General features: G+C 36.2%; 2 pseudogenes; both read left to right on the top strand.

The window, feature by feature from the left end:
* The first annotated feature begins 1,612 nt into the window (after positions 1–1,612).
* On the top strand, positions 1,613–3,001 carry LOC148155178 (uncharacterized; annotated as a pseudogene).
* Positions 3,002–3,095: 94 nt separating this feature from the next.
* Positions 3,096–7,543, top strand: LOC148155177 (uncharacterized; annotated as a pseudogene).
* The last annotated feature ends 11,198 nt before the right edge of the window (positions 7,544–18,741 follow it).

Here is an 18,741-nt window from a genome sequence, read left to right as displayed (position 1 = left end):
GGCGTCTGACTGTCCTGGTATGGGGTGCATCTGTCCTTTGGAGGTTCCTGCTGGCCGGGGGGTTTGTATAACGTGCTCTGCAGTGTGTATTAATAAATAAAAAATGTTGTTTGAGTGTCGTTCTTTTCAGTCTACAATCTTTATAACATAATTACAATTTTCACATTTTTGACATTTCAAATATTGGTGGAAGTTTATTTTATCCTTTTGCAGTAACAATTTGGTATCTTTCCTGTTGTAAATACTAACTAATGGATCAGAGGAGGTGGTATTTTACAGTTAATGAGAGGTTCAGAGCACAAACAATGTTGTTAGCTCCTCTGCTAGCATGGATCTCACAGCCAACAGCTACATAGACTGTGTACAATTTCCAAATCTTTTTTAGAAGGTTTTTTGACAATACTCTTAGTAACCTCATTGCATTGTACTTTTAACAATAATAGTTTAAAATGAATTTAAATAGAATCTACTTCAATCTGATGTGTTTTTCTAGTTTTTATAAATCCAATAAAAGTATAAAAATAAATGCAGACAAGCAGTAAAAAGAGTTAAATTTCTCTACAGCACCCTCTGATGGTTCACAGACAATATAGCAGGCTACGTAACGTCATGGCAAACCACAGTTGTGCAAAAGAACTAGTTCAAAATTAATTAATTCTTAACATTTAGTGTAATACAATTCAGAGGGAAAATAATGTGGTTACCCTTTATGCTAACATGGATATCTATAGAAAAAGTAACATTGAATTTAGCATCCTGAGAGTAATGCATAGCAAAGGAAATCTCATGGGGTAGCATGCTAAATGAGTTTTAGTATTATAAAAAAATATCTCGTTAGATTTGTAATAGATTTTATATTTGGAACAGAAGCAGACTGCTTGAATTACCTTTACCAAATGAGAGAGGATGTAGAAATGTCGTGTTTTTCACATTTTCACTCTAGATGCCTGAGACGGGTGATTTCCAGTGCAGACAGACATCACCCAAAGGTCAGGCTGCTAACCCCGTTCTTTGCAGGTGTTCAGAGGGCTTTCCACCATCTCTTATTCCAGGGACATATCTTGGCAGTGATCAATCTAGTTCTGATACCTTAATGTCATGTAGTATTACAGCAGCCATAAAACACCACATTTCTCCCATTTGTACCTGGAAGACTGCGAATGTAGATGAAGTTCGTGTAGAAGGTCGGAAGTTGGCGGGATATATTGCGCAAGAAAGACCGAGCAGAGGTTCAAAACCAGAGTTGTGCAAGTTGGTTCAAGATCAGACTATTTTTGGTCGAAATTGGAAAGTAGGACTTGGAGACATGGTGCATGGAACGTTTGATCTCGACCAGGAGGGGGAACTGTTTGAATTATTGCAAATGTATTTAATGAGAAATGGAATGTGTATCTTTCGTCTTCCTGATGCCACCACCTTGATCATTCATCATGGAGAGTACTTTGCTGTTGTGGATTTTGGAACACGGAATTCAGAGGGTTTTGCATCAGAATCTGGTACGCCTGTTGTCGTATTTAACACATGTTTAAATGATTTAATGGTTCACTTGAACAAACTTAGGGAATCATTAAATGCAACAGAGTATGCACTCTGTGGTATTTCTGTCAAAGAGATGTGCAGTAATACGGACACATCTGGAGCACTGACTGAGGACACGCACGCTACAGATGCAAGCCAAGCTTCCAGTAGCCATGTTGCATCAGTCAGTGGGTCATTTCATCAGGGCGGTGCTCGTTTTACATATGGTGGACTTCAGTGTGCAGCCATTAGTCTTGTTGCTTTAACAAAGCACAAACTGAAAAGCGTTTGTTCGTGGAATGGTGACATATTGGACAATGTAGTGACTGTAGGTGATGAGCTGTACACATCTTTGCATGACAGCCATTTAATCAGTACTGGACATGAGCTTCTTTCTATTCCAGACTTGCCTAAAAATATTCATGTTGATGGACAGTATTTCGGATGTTTTTATGGAGAGTATGTTTCTGGAGATGTTGATATAGTGGAAGGACAGTTAATCGAGGAGGGTGTGCTTACTACTCTCTGGGATGGATTGCGTAAATTGTGTACAGTATAAAACCTGCTTCTTGACACTATGTGGGAGTACTTCTGCTCTTATCAGTCATAATGGACGTTATGCTCTTGTAGACTCCCATGCAAGAAACCACGAGGGGATGATTGATGCACATGGGAAGAGCGTTGTTCTCCACTTTAATTCTCTTGATCATGTCTTTGCATATCTTACACAGATTTCTGGTGAACTCAATTTCTATCCCAGGGAATTTGAGATCAGTGGAGTCGATATTGTTCAGATTGACTCAAGTACTGTTCCATGTGAAGATGTAGCTGGTGTGGCAAGAAGTAGTGCTGTTTCTGAACAGAGCGATGTTGATATGCAGGACGATTCATATGGAGAACATCCATTTGATCTTCAAACATCAAACAGGGATTACAGTGATGATGATGATGTGTTTGTTACTCATGTCCAAAATAAGGAATTGTATTTTAACCCCATCTCAGAAGAGATTGCACGGTCACTGTGTGGAAAGTTGAATGTTGAGTTTGAACAGGCAAATTATGTATCTTGCGTGGTTGGTGAACTCGGTGTGCCGTGTATGACAGAAAAAATTCTTGGTGATGGAAATTGCTTTTTTAGATCACTCAGTCAAGCCATCAGTGGAAATCAGAAATCTCATCGTAAAATTCGACTTGCTGTTGTAAACCAGTTAAGAAATTCTGACATGTATGATAGTATTTTAAGAAGCGAGTATTCTTCCATATCTCAATATATTGCCATTTCAAGGATGCAATATGTTGGCAGCTGGGCAACTGAAGTAGAGATTCAAGCTGCAGCTGATTATTTTGGTCTTAATATTTTCACATTTTGCGATAATAAATGGCTTGAATATAGTTCTCTGAGTAGTTTTTCCAATTACGGTGTATATCTGCAAAATATTAGTGGAAATCATTTTGACACGGTTGTTTGTGTGAAGCAGCCTAACTCACAAACATGTTATGGTTATTGCATGAATGTAGATCTTTCTGTGGGACATAAAACTGGGCAACTTACAACAGAATCAAAAATTGAACATACAATGAAAACTGAGAGTTCTATTGAAGACGAGTGTGTGGGTATTTTACAAGATAACGAAAATCCTTTAATATTTACTATATATTTGCAAAGCTTCAATGATCATTTTGATGCTGTTATTTGTGCAACGCAGGGAGATAAAGACTCTTGCTTTGAACTTTGTAAAGAAAATGTTTTGTTGAAAATCCAACACATATGTACAAGATCTTCACAAGGTCAGAAAAACACAAAGCAAACAGTTTTAAGTGGTAAAGCAAATTACAGTTTATCAAAGTTTTTAAATCATAAAAGGAATCAAAGGGAAACCATTCATTATACAAATCTAATAATATTTAAACAAAAGAGAAAATGTAATTCCCAGAAGACATATAAAAACAATTTACTTTATAAGGAAAAGAAACAAAACTTGATTAAAATTAAATACAAAGAAGATGAGAGTCATCAAGAAAAACGTAAGCAAATTAGTAGAGTTAAATATAAAGAAGATGACTGTCATCGAGAAAAACGTAAACAAATAAGTATTGCTAAATATAAGGAAGATGAGTATCATCGAGTAAAACTTAAACAACATAGTATTGCTAAATATAAGGAAGATGAGTCTGATCGAGTAAAACTTAAACAAAATAGTATTACTAAATATAAGGAAGATGAGTCTCATTGAATAAAACTTAAACAAATGAGTATTGCTAAATATAAAGAAGATGAATTTCACAGACAAAAAGTTAAGGACTTAAGCAGAAAGCAAAATCTTGATCCTGAACATAAGATGCGTGTAAAAGCAGCTGTAAATCTAATGAGACGGGATATTAAAGAAAAGTTAAAAGAATTTGACTTTGTTAACCATTTTTTGGAGAAGGTAAAAGATGTTCCTGATTTTGTTTGCTGCATTTGCTTCCGTCTGCTATTTAAACATCAGGTGTTGAATTGTAACAAAGACTACTACAAGAAAACTAAAGAAATGTCAATAATTGCAGATAAATGTATAAGTAATTGTTATGTGCATACATGTGACAACACATGCATATCCCCATGTAGTCTCCGTACCTGTCGAAGTAAGTTATATATTTGTTATTGTTGTCATTACAAAATTGGCAAAGGTCAAATGCCCCCAGAAATTTCATGCAATAATTTGACTCTTGATGCCATCCCACCTCAGTTGACATGCTTGAATACTCTGGAGCAACATTTAATAGCTTTGCATATACCATTTATGAAATTGCTGCCGTTGCCAAAAGGTGGGCAAAATGGAGTGCACGGTCCTGTTACTTGCGTCCCTGCAAATATTGTTGAAACATGCAGTTTCCTACCTCGTAGTAATATGGAGGGGTCTTTGTGACCTATTAAGTTAAAGCGTAAATTGACATATAAAGGTCATTATCAATATCAGTACGTTGACACAATGCATGTCCAGGAAGGTCTTTGGTACTTGAAACATTGTAACTTTCATTATAAAGATGTAGAGTTCAATGAATCTTGGATCAATGAGTTTTCTCCGGAAGATAAAGATTTGATTAAAAAGAGTAATGGTTGTAAAGAAGATCAAGACATGTCAATAGATGACAATGATGATGACCTTTTACATGACAGACAGCAACACTGTATGTTCCAGGACACTTGTCTCATGCCAGTCGATATTGGGCAAGAAGCTTTGGATGTGTATGTTGATAATGTGTTAAATGTAGCGCCAGGTGAAAATAATAACCCTATAAAACTGCTTTCTGATTGTACCAATGAAGGAAAATGTTTCCCTGTATTGTTCCCATCGGGTTTTAACACATACCATGAAAAGCGGCAATATCGTTTGACTTTGAGTCGTTATTTTAATAACCGACTTCTTCATGCTGATGGTAGATTTGCGCGTAATGTGGAATATATATTCTTTGCACAGTACATGTCAGAACTGGAACAGGTTGTGTCTAAAGTCTCAATAGCTTTACGTAAAGGCACAAGTTGTACATCTCAAAATATGACAGAGGTTTTGAAGGATGAACACTCTTTAAATAAGTTGTTGGAATTTGATGAAGGATATCGCTTCTTGAAACCCATTCGAGGCACACCTGCTTTCTGGCAGTCGGCACAACGCGACCTGCTAGCTTGTGTTAGAATGTTGGGAAAACCCACATGGTTTGCTTCATTTTCATCTGCTGATATGAGATGGAAAAATTTACTTTACAGCATTTTGAAGCAGGAAGGGCGAACGCAGACTTTGGAACAGTTGCAGTGGGCAGATAAGTGTGAGCTGTTACGTCGAAATCCTGTTACTGCTGCCAGAATGTTTGATTTTAGATGGCACGTTTTTGTAAAAGCAGTTTTAATGTCTCCTGCAAATCCGATTGGAAAAATCGAAGACTACTATTATCGTGTCGAATTTCAGCAGCGTGGTTCTCCTCATTGTCATTGTCTTTTTTGGATTTCTGGTTCTCCAATTTTGGACAAGAACATTGATGAAGAGGTTATTGCGTTTATTGATAAATATGTGACATGTGAAATTCCTTTGGAAGAAGATCCATTGTTTGAAGTTGTCTCATCTGTACAGCAGCATTCAAAACGACATTCAAAAACTTGTAAAAAGAAAAAAAACTGTCTGTCGTTTCAATTTCCCACGGCCTGCATCTTGTCGAACTTTTATTTGTCATGGTGAAAAATATCATGATCCGGTTAAGACTTGTAAGTGCAATTTGGATAAAATTGACAATAAAGCACATTGTGAATGTAAGGATAAGACAACTCGGGAACAAATGGACAGAGATGTAGCAAGTAAAATTTTAACAAATGTTAAGAAAGCCATCTCAGAGGAGAACTGTCTATACAGTACTCTGGATTAAATGTTTAAAGCTTTGAATATAAATCAAGATTTATTTGAAATGGCAAATAAACGATCCAGTAGGAATATTCATGTTGTGTTGAAACGACAAATTAATGAAATTTGGATTAATCAATATAGCAGGGCACTGTTAGAAACTTGGAATGCAAATATTGATATCCAGTATTGTGTTGATGATTATGCTTGTTCTGTTTATATAGTGTCTTACATGTCCAAAAGTGAGCATGAAATTGGTCTTCTGTTGGGAAATGCACAAAGAGAAGCAGCCAAAGATGTAAATGCTAGTGCTAGAGAGGCTTTAAAGAAACTCGGTAGCATGTATTTACATAATCGGGATGTTTGTGCGCAGGAAGCAGTATACCGACTAACCAACATGCATTTAAAGGAGTGTGGTTTTTGTTCCTACGAGCGATAATATCACAAAAATGAGTTTACCAATTTCTATTTTGAGAGGAAAAGCTGCATCACAGGATCTTACCTCAGAAGTCATGTGGATGACTAGCTTAGTTGACCGTTATAAGAATTGGCCGAATGATCGTGTCTTTAGTGATATGTGCCTGGCTAAGTTTGCTTCAGAGTATCATGTTTTGAGCAAAAATGAAAAGTGTAGAAATTCAGTAAAGTTGAATAAGGACTTTGGGTTTGTTACCAAAAGAACTCGGACTAAACCAGCAGTTGTTCGATATGCACATTTCTCAGAAACAAAACAGCCAGAAAAGTTTTATCAAAACATAATGCAGCTGTTTTTGCCTTATTGTTTTGATGTTGAACTTAAACCTGCACATTGTGAAACCTATGGTGACTTTTACAGGACTGGTGTTATTGGATTTGTTGATGGAACAAAACATTCTGTAAAGTCTGTTGTAGATTTAAATAGGAGTGAATTTGAGTTGGAATCTGATCATTTTGAGACCATGGACAATGTTACTGGTGATGTCATGCTGGAAGATGCATGGGCTGAGTTGTGTCCCGAGGTTGAATTGGAAAGCTTGGAGTGTGTTGAATTACGAAAAGAAACACCAATAGAAAATGATGCTCAGGAAAATATTCCTGATTTAAGTTCTAACTGTAAAGAAATGTCAGTATTTGAGAAAAAAGAAATGAGTAGATCTGAAGGCCTTGCATTGATTAGGTCTTTGAATGAAAAACAGTTTTCTGTATTTTATAAAATCCGGCAGTGGTGTTTAGAGAAAGTTAATGGAAAGAATCCTGAAGCACTGCACATATTTCTAACGGGTGGTGCTGGGACAGGGAAAAGTCACTTAATGAAAGCAATTGAACATGAATCAAAACGGTTATTGTCCACTATTTGTAAGTTTCCTGATAACACATGTGTATTACTCACAGCTCCAACCGGCATTGCGGCGTATAATTTAGACGCGACAACAATACACACCACTTTTTCTATTGGAAAGGTGTCGAGAAAAGTCGAGCTCAGCCCACTTCCCCATGCTGGAGATTTTAGTTTAATAATAACAATGAATAAAGTTATCTTTAAAACTGATTACACAGGTGACATCAAGACACAACAGTAGAGTCAGACGGTAATAAAATTAATCTGGTTGTGTGTTGTTATTGTGTCCTGCTTTAATTCTACTTTTTTCTATTTAATCATAAAAATTCATAGACAGAAAGAGAGTCATGCAACAGGAAAAGCAGGTTTCCTGAAAAAAGAGGAAGTTTCCAGCCTGCCGTGAATAAAAATAGTTCAGACTGCTCATTTTGAGCACTAAAGGTTTAAGGAATAAAATCTAGACATTTTGAGGAATTGGATAAAACCCAGAGTAAAATACTTAAATTAATAATAACTTATGATTAAACCAATAATTAATATTGGTTTAACCAATGGTTGATGTTGGTTTGATTATAAGAATATTTACACTTAGTCTTATACTTATGGAAGTGCTTAAAGGTGAAAGAAGTAACTGTAACATGGTGTGAAAAGATTAGAATGAATTGTTCTTGGTTTCTTTTCAGAAATGTCTGTAATAACTCACATCATGATTATAAGGGTAACTAATAAGTAATGGTTATTATAAAATTATGAATGACTGCTAAATCAGAGAAACTGAAAGGTTGTAATTGTGATTTTGACATTGAACTTGAAATGGTGTAAAGCGTGTAACTGTAACTAAAGGTCACTGATGTTGTGTTGGAGGTAGATGGACTTTGGACCTTTAATGTCTCAACTCTCTGCTCACTAAGTTTGAAGTCTGTATCTCAAAAGCTGTAGGAGGAGATAGATCAGATGTGACGTCTATGAAAAGGAGGAAATGGCGGATTTTAATCCAAAATGGCCGACTTCCTGTTGGGTTTGCACCATGGCTCCAAGAGACTTTTTTGTAGGTCCTGACATTATACACATGTGTACCAAGTTTCATAATTCTAGGTTAAAGCATGGCTTGGGGCTGATTATTTAAAAAATTCTAGGGGGCGCTGTAGAGAAATTAGGCCACGCCCATAAACGACTGTTATGGATTCCTGTTCGGGGATGAATAAGGATGCATCCTAGTGAGTTTGGTGCAGCTGGGCTGAACCATGTGGAATCTAGAGCCAAACGTATGGCTCTTCTTCGCCGCGCTGCCATGGCCACGCCCATTACTGAAAACTCTTGGCGCTTTAAAGCAAGTGAGACCAACATGTTATCTGTCATCCAACACAGAATCATGTTGATTAGGTCGAGAGAGCCATAGATGGAGCTTTGCAAGTCCAAAAAAGGCACTTCCTGTTCTGAGGGGGCGGGGCTTAGATGACGTCAGACTATGACGACATAGGATCGTCAGGCATCCCACCAGGATCAGTCATGTCAAGTTTGGTGCAGCTGTGCTCAAAATTGTGGAATCTGCAGCCAAACGTATGTACATGGCGTTACAGGTCACTTCGCCATGCCGCCACGCCCACCTGCTCCATCAAAACCAAACAGGGTTGGAATCCATGACACACCAACATGTTTTCTGTCTGTGGACACAGTTTCATGTTGATTAGGTCAAAGGGGTCAGATAGCGACTGTTCACAGTAAAACATGACACTTCCTGTTCTCAGGGGGCGTGGCCTAAGTGATGTCATCATTTGACCAATGGGTATTGTAGGGGACCCGATGATGATCAATCACTGAAAGATTGGTGCTGCTGTGAGTTTTTTTTGTCAAAGTTATAACCGTTTTATTTTTCATGGCGACTAGGTGAACTTTGACCCCAGGTAACCCCCCTTCAGGAAGGTCGAAAACGCAAACCTTTGATAACTTTGGATCGGCCATGCCTTATGAACGATCTGACCGAGTTTGAAGCCGATCGATCGAAATCCCTAGGACTAGTTCGATCAAATGCGAACCCTGTAAACGGCCAAAATCGGGTCAAAATCGGAACTTCAATCCAAAATGGCCGACATTCTGTGATACTTGCACTATGACATTAATTGTAAATTCTGAGTGTCTTGGGGAGCTCTCCAAGTGTACCAAGTTTCAAGTCTGTACGATAAAGTAAGTGAATAGGAAAGGGTCTTTTGAAAGTTGCTAGGTGGCGCCCTTGAGCCGTTTCTTTTGCGATTTTTCTGAGGACCTTAAAATACGTAAATGTTACACGGGCTCTATGCCCCCGCCAAGTATGGTGAGTTTTTGAATATGATAAAGCCCCCAAAAAGCCAATTCATTTGGCCCAAGAACTATAATTAAAGCTCCGCGGAGCCTCAAGCGGCCCTCGCAGCCAAGCGCCGCTCAAGCCTAGCCACCGCGGATGTTCCAGCACCGCCTCCCCCCAGCCACCGCCTCCCCTCAGCACCACCTCCCCCCAGCCACTGCCTCCCCTCAGCACCATGTCACCACAGCCACCGCCTACCCCCAGCCACCCCCTTGCTCTCACGGAGCTGCCAAACCCGCCCTGAAGATAGTCACCCTGTCATGTTCGACATTGCTCCCAAACAATGCACAAAAATCTGGTGTAGATCAGCTAATATCGCAAGGAGACACAGGTGTTTGATTAACCTGGGTGCGCAGTGGAGTCAAATTGCAATTAAACTCTATTGGGCTCCTTAGAGGTTCACAAGTGTCACTCATAAAAAGTCTGGTGCAAATAGGATGATGCGTTTGTGAATAAGAGACGATTGTATGCATATGGCAAGGACAGCCATTTTTGCCACGCCCCCACGGGTCAGTATGAATTTACAGAGTTCATCATGACAGGTCATCATCATCTCATTTTGTGTCAGTCTGCACAGGATGAAACCCATATGACTTAGAGAGCTGTGCATGTTATGTCACTTTAATGATTTATGGCGAATAGTAAAAGTTTGGGACGATCCATATGGCGAGGGACAGCCATTTGGCCACGCCACCACGGGTCAGTAGGCATTTACAGAGTTCATCTTCATGTCATTTTATGTCAGTCTGCACAGGATGAAACCCATATGACATAGAGAGTAAAAGTAAGACATACAGTAGAAAAAACAGGTTACTTCCTGTCGGAAGTGGGCGGGGCTAAGGTGATGTCATCAATCCACCACCTAACTGTGATGAAGGCTGGTCTATAATGAGACATAGAAGGTCTGATGCAGCTGTGACCTCGTATGTGCATGTTATCAGACTTTCATGATTTATGGGGAATAGTCAAAGTTTGGGACGATCGTATGCATATGGCGAGGGACAGTCATTTTGCCACACCCCCACGGGTCAGTAGGCATTTACAGAGATCATCATCATCTCATTTTATGTCAGTCTGCACAGGGTTGGAAGCCATGACACACCAACATGTTTTAGAGTGTAAAAGTAAGACATACAGTAGAAAAAACAGGTTACTTCCTGTCGGAAGTGTGTGGGGCTAAGGTGACGTCATCAATTGACCACCTAAATGCGATGAGGGCTGGTCTATAATGAGACATAGAAAGTCTGATGCAGCTATGACCTTGTATGTGCATGTTATGTCACATTGATGATTAATGGTGAATAGTCAAAGTTTGGGACTTAGCCACGCCCACATGCTTTGACACACAAAAATTCCTGTGATAACTTCTGACCTTTAATGTCTCAACTCTCTGCTGACTGAGATACAGCTGTTTGATTAACCTAGGGGGTGCAGTGGAGTCAAATTGCAATTAAACTCTATTGGGCTTCTTAGAGGTTCACAAGTGTCACTCATAAAAAGTCTGGTGTAAATCGGATGATGTGTTTTTCAATAAGAGACGATCGTATGCATATGGCGAGGGACAGCCATATTCTCAACAATTTATCAATAAAGCAAAAATAAGTAGCATGCTATAGGTAAATGTTATTTAGTTTTTTTAAGATTAATTATTGTACTGTCAACAAATTAAATTTAATAGATGTTCTTAGTTGCCAGAGGAACACAGTAACATCTTCCTTAACTCAGTTGGTCAAACTCACAAAAAACGAGGATGGATGCTCTCTGTTAAAATATTTGATGCAATGTCATGTTTTTTTAGCCAACAGTTGAGACAGAGATTTTTTTGTTTCACCACTATTTACCTGCTGTTATACCTGCCATACAAAGTATTTTTGAATGACTTTCTCTTAGTCTCCAGTTCATCTCACCAAAGAAACTGAGGACATGAAAAGTTAAAATTTGAGATGTTTTAATTTGAGATGAGTTAAAACTCAACTTAGAATGTTAAGTTTTTCAGTGATCACCAGGCTTAGCAAGTTTCTGGGGGGAACCTTGCTTCACCAAGACAAAACCTGGACATCTCTTTTTCAAAGATCGGGACAGTACTGGAACCCCTCCGTTACAATGATAAGACATTTCTTTTATTTGAACGTGATTCTGAAGCTAAAGATTTTTTCAGCAAAAGACCGATTGATATCTGTTGTGCACAAGCTCAAGTAGTTTGTTATTCCTTAGTAATGGAACAAAGAAAGTTTCTTTCATCATCTGCAATAATTTCCATTATTTTCTGAGATACAACTGCAGAAGGAAGGTAAAACTTAACTCACTATTGTTCTTTATTAACTGAAAGACATACCTTTACAATGCAGCTCTTTTTAACATTTTATATGAATCAAAAAAAATGTTGCTCTTAACAATTCTGTTAGAATTATCTTTTATCACTTTTACATTAGTATGTTACTCATTTAAAGGTTCAGTCTTCTCAACCAAAAGGAGTTTTTTTAAAACTCTTTGTAAAAGATAATTGAGCTTTCCTTAACTTCGAGCATCTTTTTTATAGGTTTTCTCTTAACTTTCTCTAGGAGATCTTCCTGAGATACTCCTTAGTTCTAAACTTTTCTTTTTGTAATTTAGTTACGTGCGGTGAGGTTCATTGCTGGTGAGGCACTGATTTACATGCATGTTATTTTACGTACGGAATTTTCGCACATGCATACAACGCTGGGGTACAAAAAGACTAATCTTTTACATGTTATCCATATCCGCGTTATCTCAGTGAAACTTCTAAATTTAGGTATTAATTTCATGCTATGATCCACAGCAAAGGGAAAGAGGTATTCTCCACGCTGCACGCAGACTCGTTGCCATAGCAACTGACAACAATGCCACTTCATGTTTTAGGATTTAACTTAAAAAAAAACATTTAATAATTTTGCACACAGAACAGAATATTTAGTATGTTGTTGTAGTCTGTTTTAGGCTTAATGTTTTATTAATAAATAATTCCTGTGGTAGATAAGCTATCGCTTCTACTTTACTGAATGTGGTGAAATTATTTTTATTTATTTATTTATTTAGACATACAAACTGTAGCTTACAAAACGCACATTTCATTAACAAAAAAACAAAGCAAAACTAAAGAAAAACATGTTATTGCTCTCTTACCTTTACTTCTCTATGAAATCCCTGCACCGTTAGTTTTGCACAAAAATATCCATCCATTCAAAGCCAAGTCTATCCTTTGCATGTCTTTTGTACTCTTTTTGAGAATCATCAAAGTTTCTCGAAGCAAAATCTTTAGCTGTCGTCTTCTTCTTCCTTTATTTATTATTTCCTTCTTCTATTGAAAATCCACTTTCCAAAAGTCTAACTTTAGAAATGTAGTCTTTCATGTTGACGTCGAAAGAGAGGAGAAAACAAATCGCTTTACTTTACTTATTTACTGTATGGCTAGCTCCATTTCTAGCTCACTTCCTCTTACTCTGCAGTTGTGGAGTCACAATATCTGGGGTCATGAGCGCCCCCAGCGATGAGGGAAGAGAACTGCCTGCCTCCCCTGGAGTCTTCTCTACCATTTCTTTTCGCTCCTCCGCACAGAAAACACGGTACGTACACATTTTCTTTAAAAAAAAAATTCTACATTATATACATAAGCTAAATTATGGAAAATCAGTCTATATGTTAAATGTTTTTTAGACATTTTATTTCTAGCGTACAGACAGGACGAACTTCTACTCATAGAATTGCAGATAGTGCATTTAGCGAGAGGTTCTGCAATTCCAGGTGGGGCTCAGTTCGTTCCTGCGTTACTGGCTTTTCTTCTCAGCATTTTAATGTGAAAATACAAAAATCCAGCTTTTTTTAAGAAAAAACTAATCAGAATTTGTTAAGCTAAGTAAAAAATAGATACTTTATAGTATAAACCACAGGATGAAAATAGCAATATACATTATTTTATTATTATATATTATTTTTCCATTATTATAGGTGAGGCAGAGTCTTATTTGCTTCCGCTTACCGCACATCACTGGTACATACATCTGTATTTACATATTACATACATATTTATGTACTACATATGTTTAAGTAGTATTTACAAACTACATACATATATACTGCAGTATATAAAAATACAGACTGTGGTATATTTACATTTATATAATTTTTTAAGTATGAACAGTCACTTCTTAAATTTTTTAAATACCTATTGGTAAAGGTAAACTTTAGATTTTCTATAATATATAATTATTTATTTAAAATTAATGTTATTTTTTATTATCAGTTATTAATTTATTTTTTTTTCTTGTTATTTTTGTAAATAATATCAGTGCCATAGTCACAAGGGTCAAAGTTGAAAAGGGCGTTATTAAAAGTCGAGGTCTAAATGGCCATCCCGACGCGCAGTCTTTCTCTTCTCTGTGCGTCAGCGCTCGCTATAAAGTCATATAGCGATAGCTAGCAAAACTACTACTAACCCTGCACACACCACGAACTCTAACAAACACACTTATAGTCTAAAAAACCCATCGAAACACTCTTAGTAAAATCCACAGCATCACTGTGCCCTAGTCTCTTGCCGTAGCCAAATCCCCCCCCCTGGTCACTTTCCGCGAGTCTCCATTCTACCTAACAACAGACCGTCAACACATTTTTATTGGTTGTTTCGAAATGTGGTACATTTAGACCTCACAAAATAAGGCGGAAATGACCGATCTTATTTCTGGCTTTATTTTGAAGTAAATAACCACAAAACCAATATAAAAACACCACTTTTATAAAGTTTGAAGTCCGTGCTGTCCAACAGACTCGAAATGAAAACTCGGTATGCGTCCATGTTATTACGAAGCCTTATTAACGCGTCACATGCTTGTACGCCATACGGCGGGCATCGACTCCACAGGGAGAGGAAGTCTTATCATTCATCACAAAGTCATGTCCAGTTAAATTTCAGAAAGAGTGCGGGTATTTCTCTTAGTCCCGCCTATTTTTGCTCTAGACCTATATATTGTCAGATTAGCTTGCAGACATTTCCTTTTCCTGTACGGTACAGTCAAGTAGGTATTTCACGGTATAATTTTAGTACTAAGGTAAAGTTGTTATTGTGTTTCGTCTTTGTAATTTTTTTTCAATATATTTTATGCTTTATAGAAAATGGCAAATTATTCTCCAGCAAAGTTGAAGTTTACGGAACCCGACCTTAAGCCCTTGGAGAACGCGACCCAACTTGCTTCAGTAAGTATACTAGTTGCTAATTAATTTTAAAATATATTTTCTTGGGAAGGTTTTCTATTAGGTCTTTTAGCTTTAAGTAGTTCAAATCTTGGCAATTATTCTGTAGTATAAAAACATACTAGTTAATTTTTAGTTCGGAGAATTCCGTAAATTTTACGTGGAGTGGGTACATGTCACCTACAAAAGTAAACTTCGTCATTATATCACGTTACACGCGTAAGATAGGGGTAAGACAACTGTAATACTGGGGGAACAGAAGAAAGAAATGAAAAATGCAATTTGTGAGGGACATCCGAACAGCCGTAATATTAGAGGACAGATTTATGGCGGTTTAAAATAAACCTTAGTTTCCGGGTCAATACGGGAGGGTTCACAATAATTAAAAGCTCTAAATTATGGTGGTGTACATAAAACTAAAAGCGGGGGGAGGAAGATAATTTAAGGGCTTTTACGTTAATCCGCGTTTCCCCATCAGATACGGTTCCCCCTATGTTTTTTTACCGTTTCTCAACGCCCAGGTTGCAAAATATGCGCGTGCTCGTTATTAGCACTGAGAAAGCACGCGCGTAGCAAGAACGGGCTTCTTTGGTGCGGTTTTGTGGGGATCTATGGACACTGTAAAAGCTCAAATATGTTTCGGCAAAGTTGTCACACTTCACGTTTTAACATGAGAGTAATAGTAATAATCGTCGTTATGAGGACTAAGAAAGCACACGCGTAATTTTCCGCTTGCGCGGTGCAATGCGGCAAGAATACTCAAAGGGAACCTTATCTGATGGGGATACACGGATTTATTTAACAGGGGCATCGACATATTTTTGAACAAAATGAATCAGGGATTCAAAATGAATCAGGGATTCGAACACAGGTAACACTAGTAGCCATACACGGTAGTTTTTAACAAGCTTAAGGTGTTCACTTGCTGTTATCCAGTCATTTTAACTGATTCGGTTAATTTGGGGCAAAACTATGTGAATTTTTTTTAGCATTTTTCCGGGTTGCTACATGATTTTAACAAACATTTGTATAGGTTTGTGCAATAGTAGCATTTATTCGCTTACGTACATTTGTAAACTAAGTGGGAGCCTCTCTTCGTTTATGTTGCATTTCAGTGCGGCTTTATGAAATTGGTTAGAAAGTGTTACTGATGAATATTTCTAACTTATATATCTTAAATTTTTATATTTTTGTTAATATTTGGTTCATGTTTTTGTAGTTGCATAGTTTAATACTTCATCTGAATGTAATTGTTGAATTTATGCAAATAGAAAATTAATTTTAAATATTATATTCTTTTTATTTTAAATGAAATGGTTTACAATGAGGCTTTCCAGTTTGGTAGTTGGTAGAGCTGTTTCCTTTCAGCAAGAATGTTCTGGGTTTAATTCCCAGTCCCGTGTTTTTATGCATGGAAATGGAATGTTACATCTGTGCGTGGTTTGTTATTTCTGGGTATTATGGATTCCTTTCACAGTCCAAAAACATCATTTTCATGTTAATTTCCTTTATTTAAATTCTCCCTAGGTTTTAGTGTAGAGAATTTTTAATTAAGGAAGAAAAATAAAATATCTTTCAAACTGTAATTTAATGCATATTAATTATTCTTAGTTAAATGTTGTAGATATTTCTTAACTTCAAATATTTTTCAATTATTTTTTATTTTTCACATTTTTAAAATAATTTTTTATGTAATTTATTATTTTTAAATGTACAATTATTTGTTTTGTTTTAGTCACATGTACAATTGTTTCCTTGTTTTTATCCCACATCATTTGACAGTGATTTTTTTGTAGCTTTTAATAAACTTATTTTCCTTTTCGTACGATTGCAGTCAGTTGTCACGTTTTTCAAGTATTTGGCTTTCTTAAAAGATGTTTATATTTTCAAGATATCTTTTAAGTTATAATTTATTTTTAGATCTTTTTTTGAACTTAAAGTTTTATTTACAAAAGTTATAGTTAAGGAATAGTATCAGTTTAATGTGATTTTTCGGTAACACTTTATTTGAAGGGGGTTGAATAAGACTGACATTACACTTTCATTAACATGACATAACATGTCATGAACATGAATAAGCCTTCATGAATATTTATGACTCTTCTCATAAAGCGTCATTTGGTACATTTTGACACTTTTAATACAAAGTTGACATTATTCAAAATGTCTTTGTTATGACAACTTTACATTAACCAATAAATTATTACTGATATAAATTTATTCTAAAAGTATTACTTATTGCACTTTAAAAATTAGGTAACTTTATGTTATTAAAGGTAAAGTTTAAACAGTGATGATTTGTTGGTTAATGTCAAGTTGTCATAACAAAGACATTTTGAATAATGTCAAGTTTGTATTAAAAGTGTCATAATTTACCGAATGATGCTTTATGACAACAGTCATAAATATTCATGAAGGCTTATTCATGTTCATGACAGGAGTTATGTCATGTTTATGAAAATCTCATGACAGTCTTATTCAACCCCCTTCAAATAAAGTGTTACCAATTTTTCATTGTATATGGTGCTGTTCAGTTAAGTATCAGTGTTCACTGTAAAGTATTCTTAACAGTTATTTTTCTTTTTTCTTACAGTATCATTGTCTTGATCCGGGTGCGTCTCGCACTGTAATCCAAACGAGTGTTCATGAAGCTTTTAAGCTTTTCTTCGAGGCACTTGAGCGCAAGGGGAGGCTGAAAAAAGCCTCAGAGCAGCAGGCGAGGCTTTTGCAGGCCGAAGTACGCAGCCTTAAAATTCAGGTAGAACAGTTGAGTTCTAAACTAGAGCGTTTGGAACTTGCAGCAGCTTTCTACGCTGATGGTAGGTATATTTATAGTATCTGATGTCAATTGTAGGTTTTTTTTTTGTTTTATATTTTAATTCTATTTAATATATTATATAATGGTATATAATGAGGTATTTTTAGTTTATACACAGGGCATTTTTTGTTTCTCAAATGTTTTCTTTTTCCTTGTTTTACAAATTCATTGTTATTAAAGAAAAGAGATTCAGTTTTGATAAAAGATATCTAAAAGAATGTTATTTATTAAACTCAAGATTTAGCTGCACAAAATAATGACAGTCATTAACTCATTTATATGTGAAATAATGATTTGTATAAATATTCTCCACTTTCATTTCAGCATCTCCTAGCTATTCTTTCACATTCTTGTAAAGCTCTTCTATTTGATATTTCTTTGATAATTTGAGAGGTCATATTTTCAATTTTAAAGCATGATTACATACATTTTATTTTCAAAATGTCTAATGTTTGTAATGCAAAGTTTTTTTGTACTCTTGTAGAACACTGCTCCTTTATGAAACATTTTATGATTTCTTTTTGAACAAAAAGTGTACTGGGTGTCTTTTTTTCCTTATAGCAGGTGTTTTTAAGTTTCTACTCTTTATTTCTACAGTTAAATACCATACCATACCAATTTTATTTATAAAGCACTTTAAAACAACCACAGTTGATACAAAGTGCTGAACAATTATAACACAACATAATAAAAAACAGTAATTAAATACGGTTTAAAAACAAAAACATACAATTTAAAACTAGATCCTGCTGGTGTTGAAAGCCAAGTAAAATAGATGGGTTTTAAGACGAGCTTTAAAAGTGGACAGTGAAGTGAAATACCACATATTTTCATGTTTGATTGGTATTATGTTATGCTCATCTTTTAACATAGTTGATCAGAATATCCTTAACAATCAGTAACAACTGTGTATCTGTATTTCTTAGTCATTTTATTGTTCATGGTGTTGGTTGTCCTATGAATTAATTTTTTTACTATGTTCAGTTTGAAATGCTTTCTGTGTTTTGACATTTTTTATTGCTAAAATATTTCAGAAAAAGTTGATGCTGCTAGTCAAACAGAGGGTGAAGATGAAGAGACCGAACTGGATGACAACAACATGAGCTGGACGGCTGACAATTAGTTTTTTTTATTTAAGAACAGCTCTGTTTTTTTGTTAATTTTT

Source organism: Poecilia mexicana, unplaced genomic scaffold (genome assembly GCF_051168715.1).
Source record: "Poecilia mexicana isolate PSO_F unplaced genomic scaffold, ASM5116871v1 scaffold_16, whole genome shotgun sequence".
Taxonomy (NCBI): Eukaryota; Metazoa; Chordata; class Actinopteri; order Cyprinodontiformes; family Poeciliidae; genus Poecilia; species Poecilia mexicana.
Note: the sequence above shows the minus strand (reverse complement) of the source record. Positions and strands in the feature narration are given on the sequence as shown.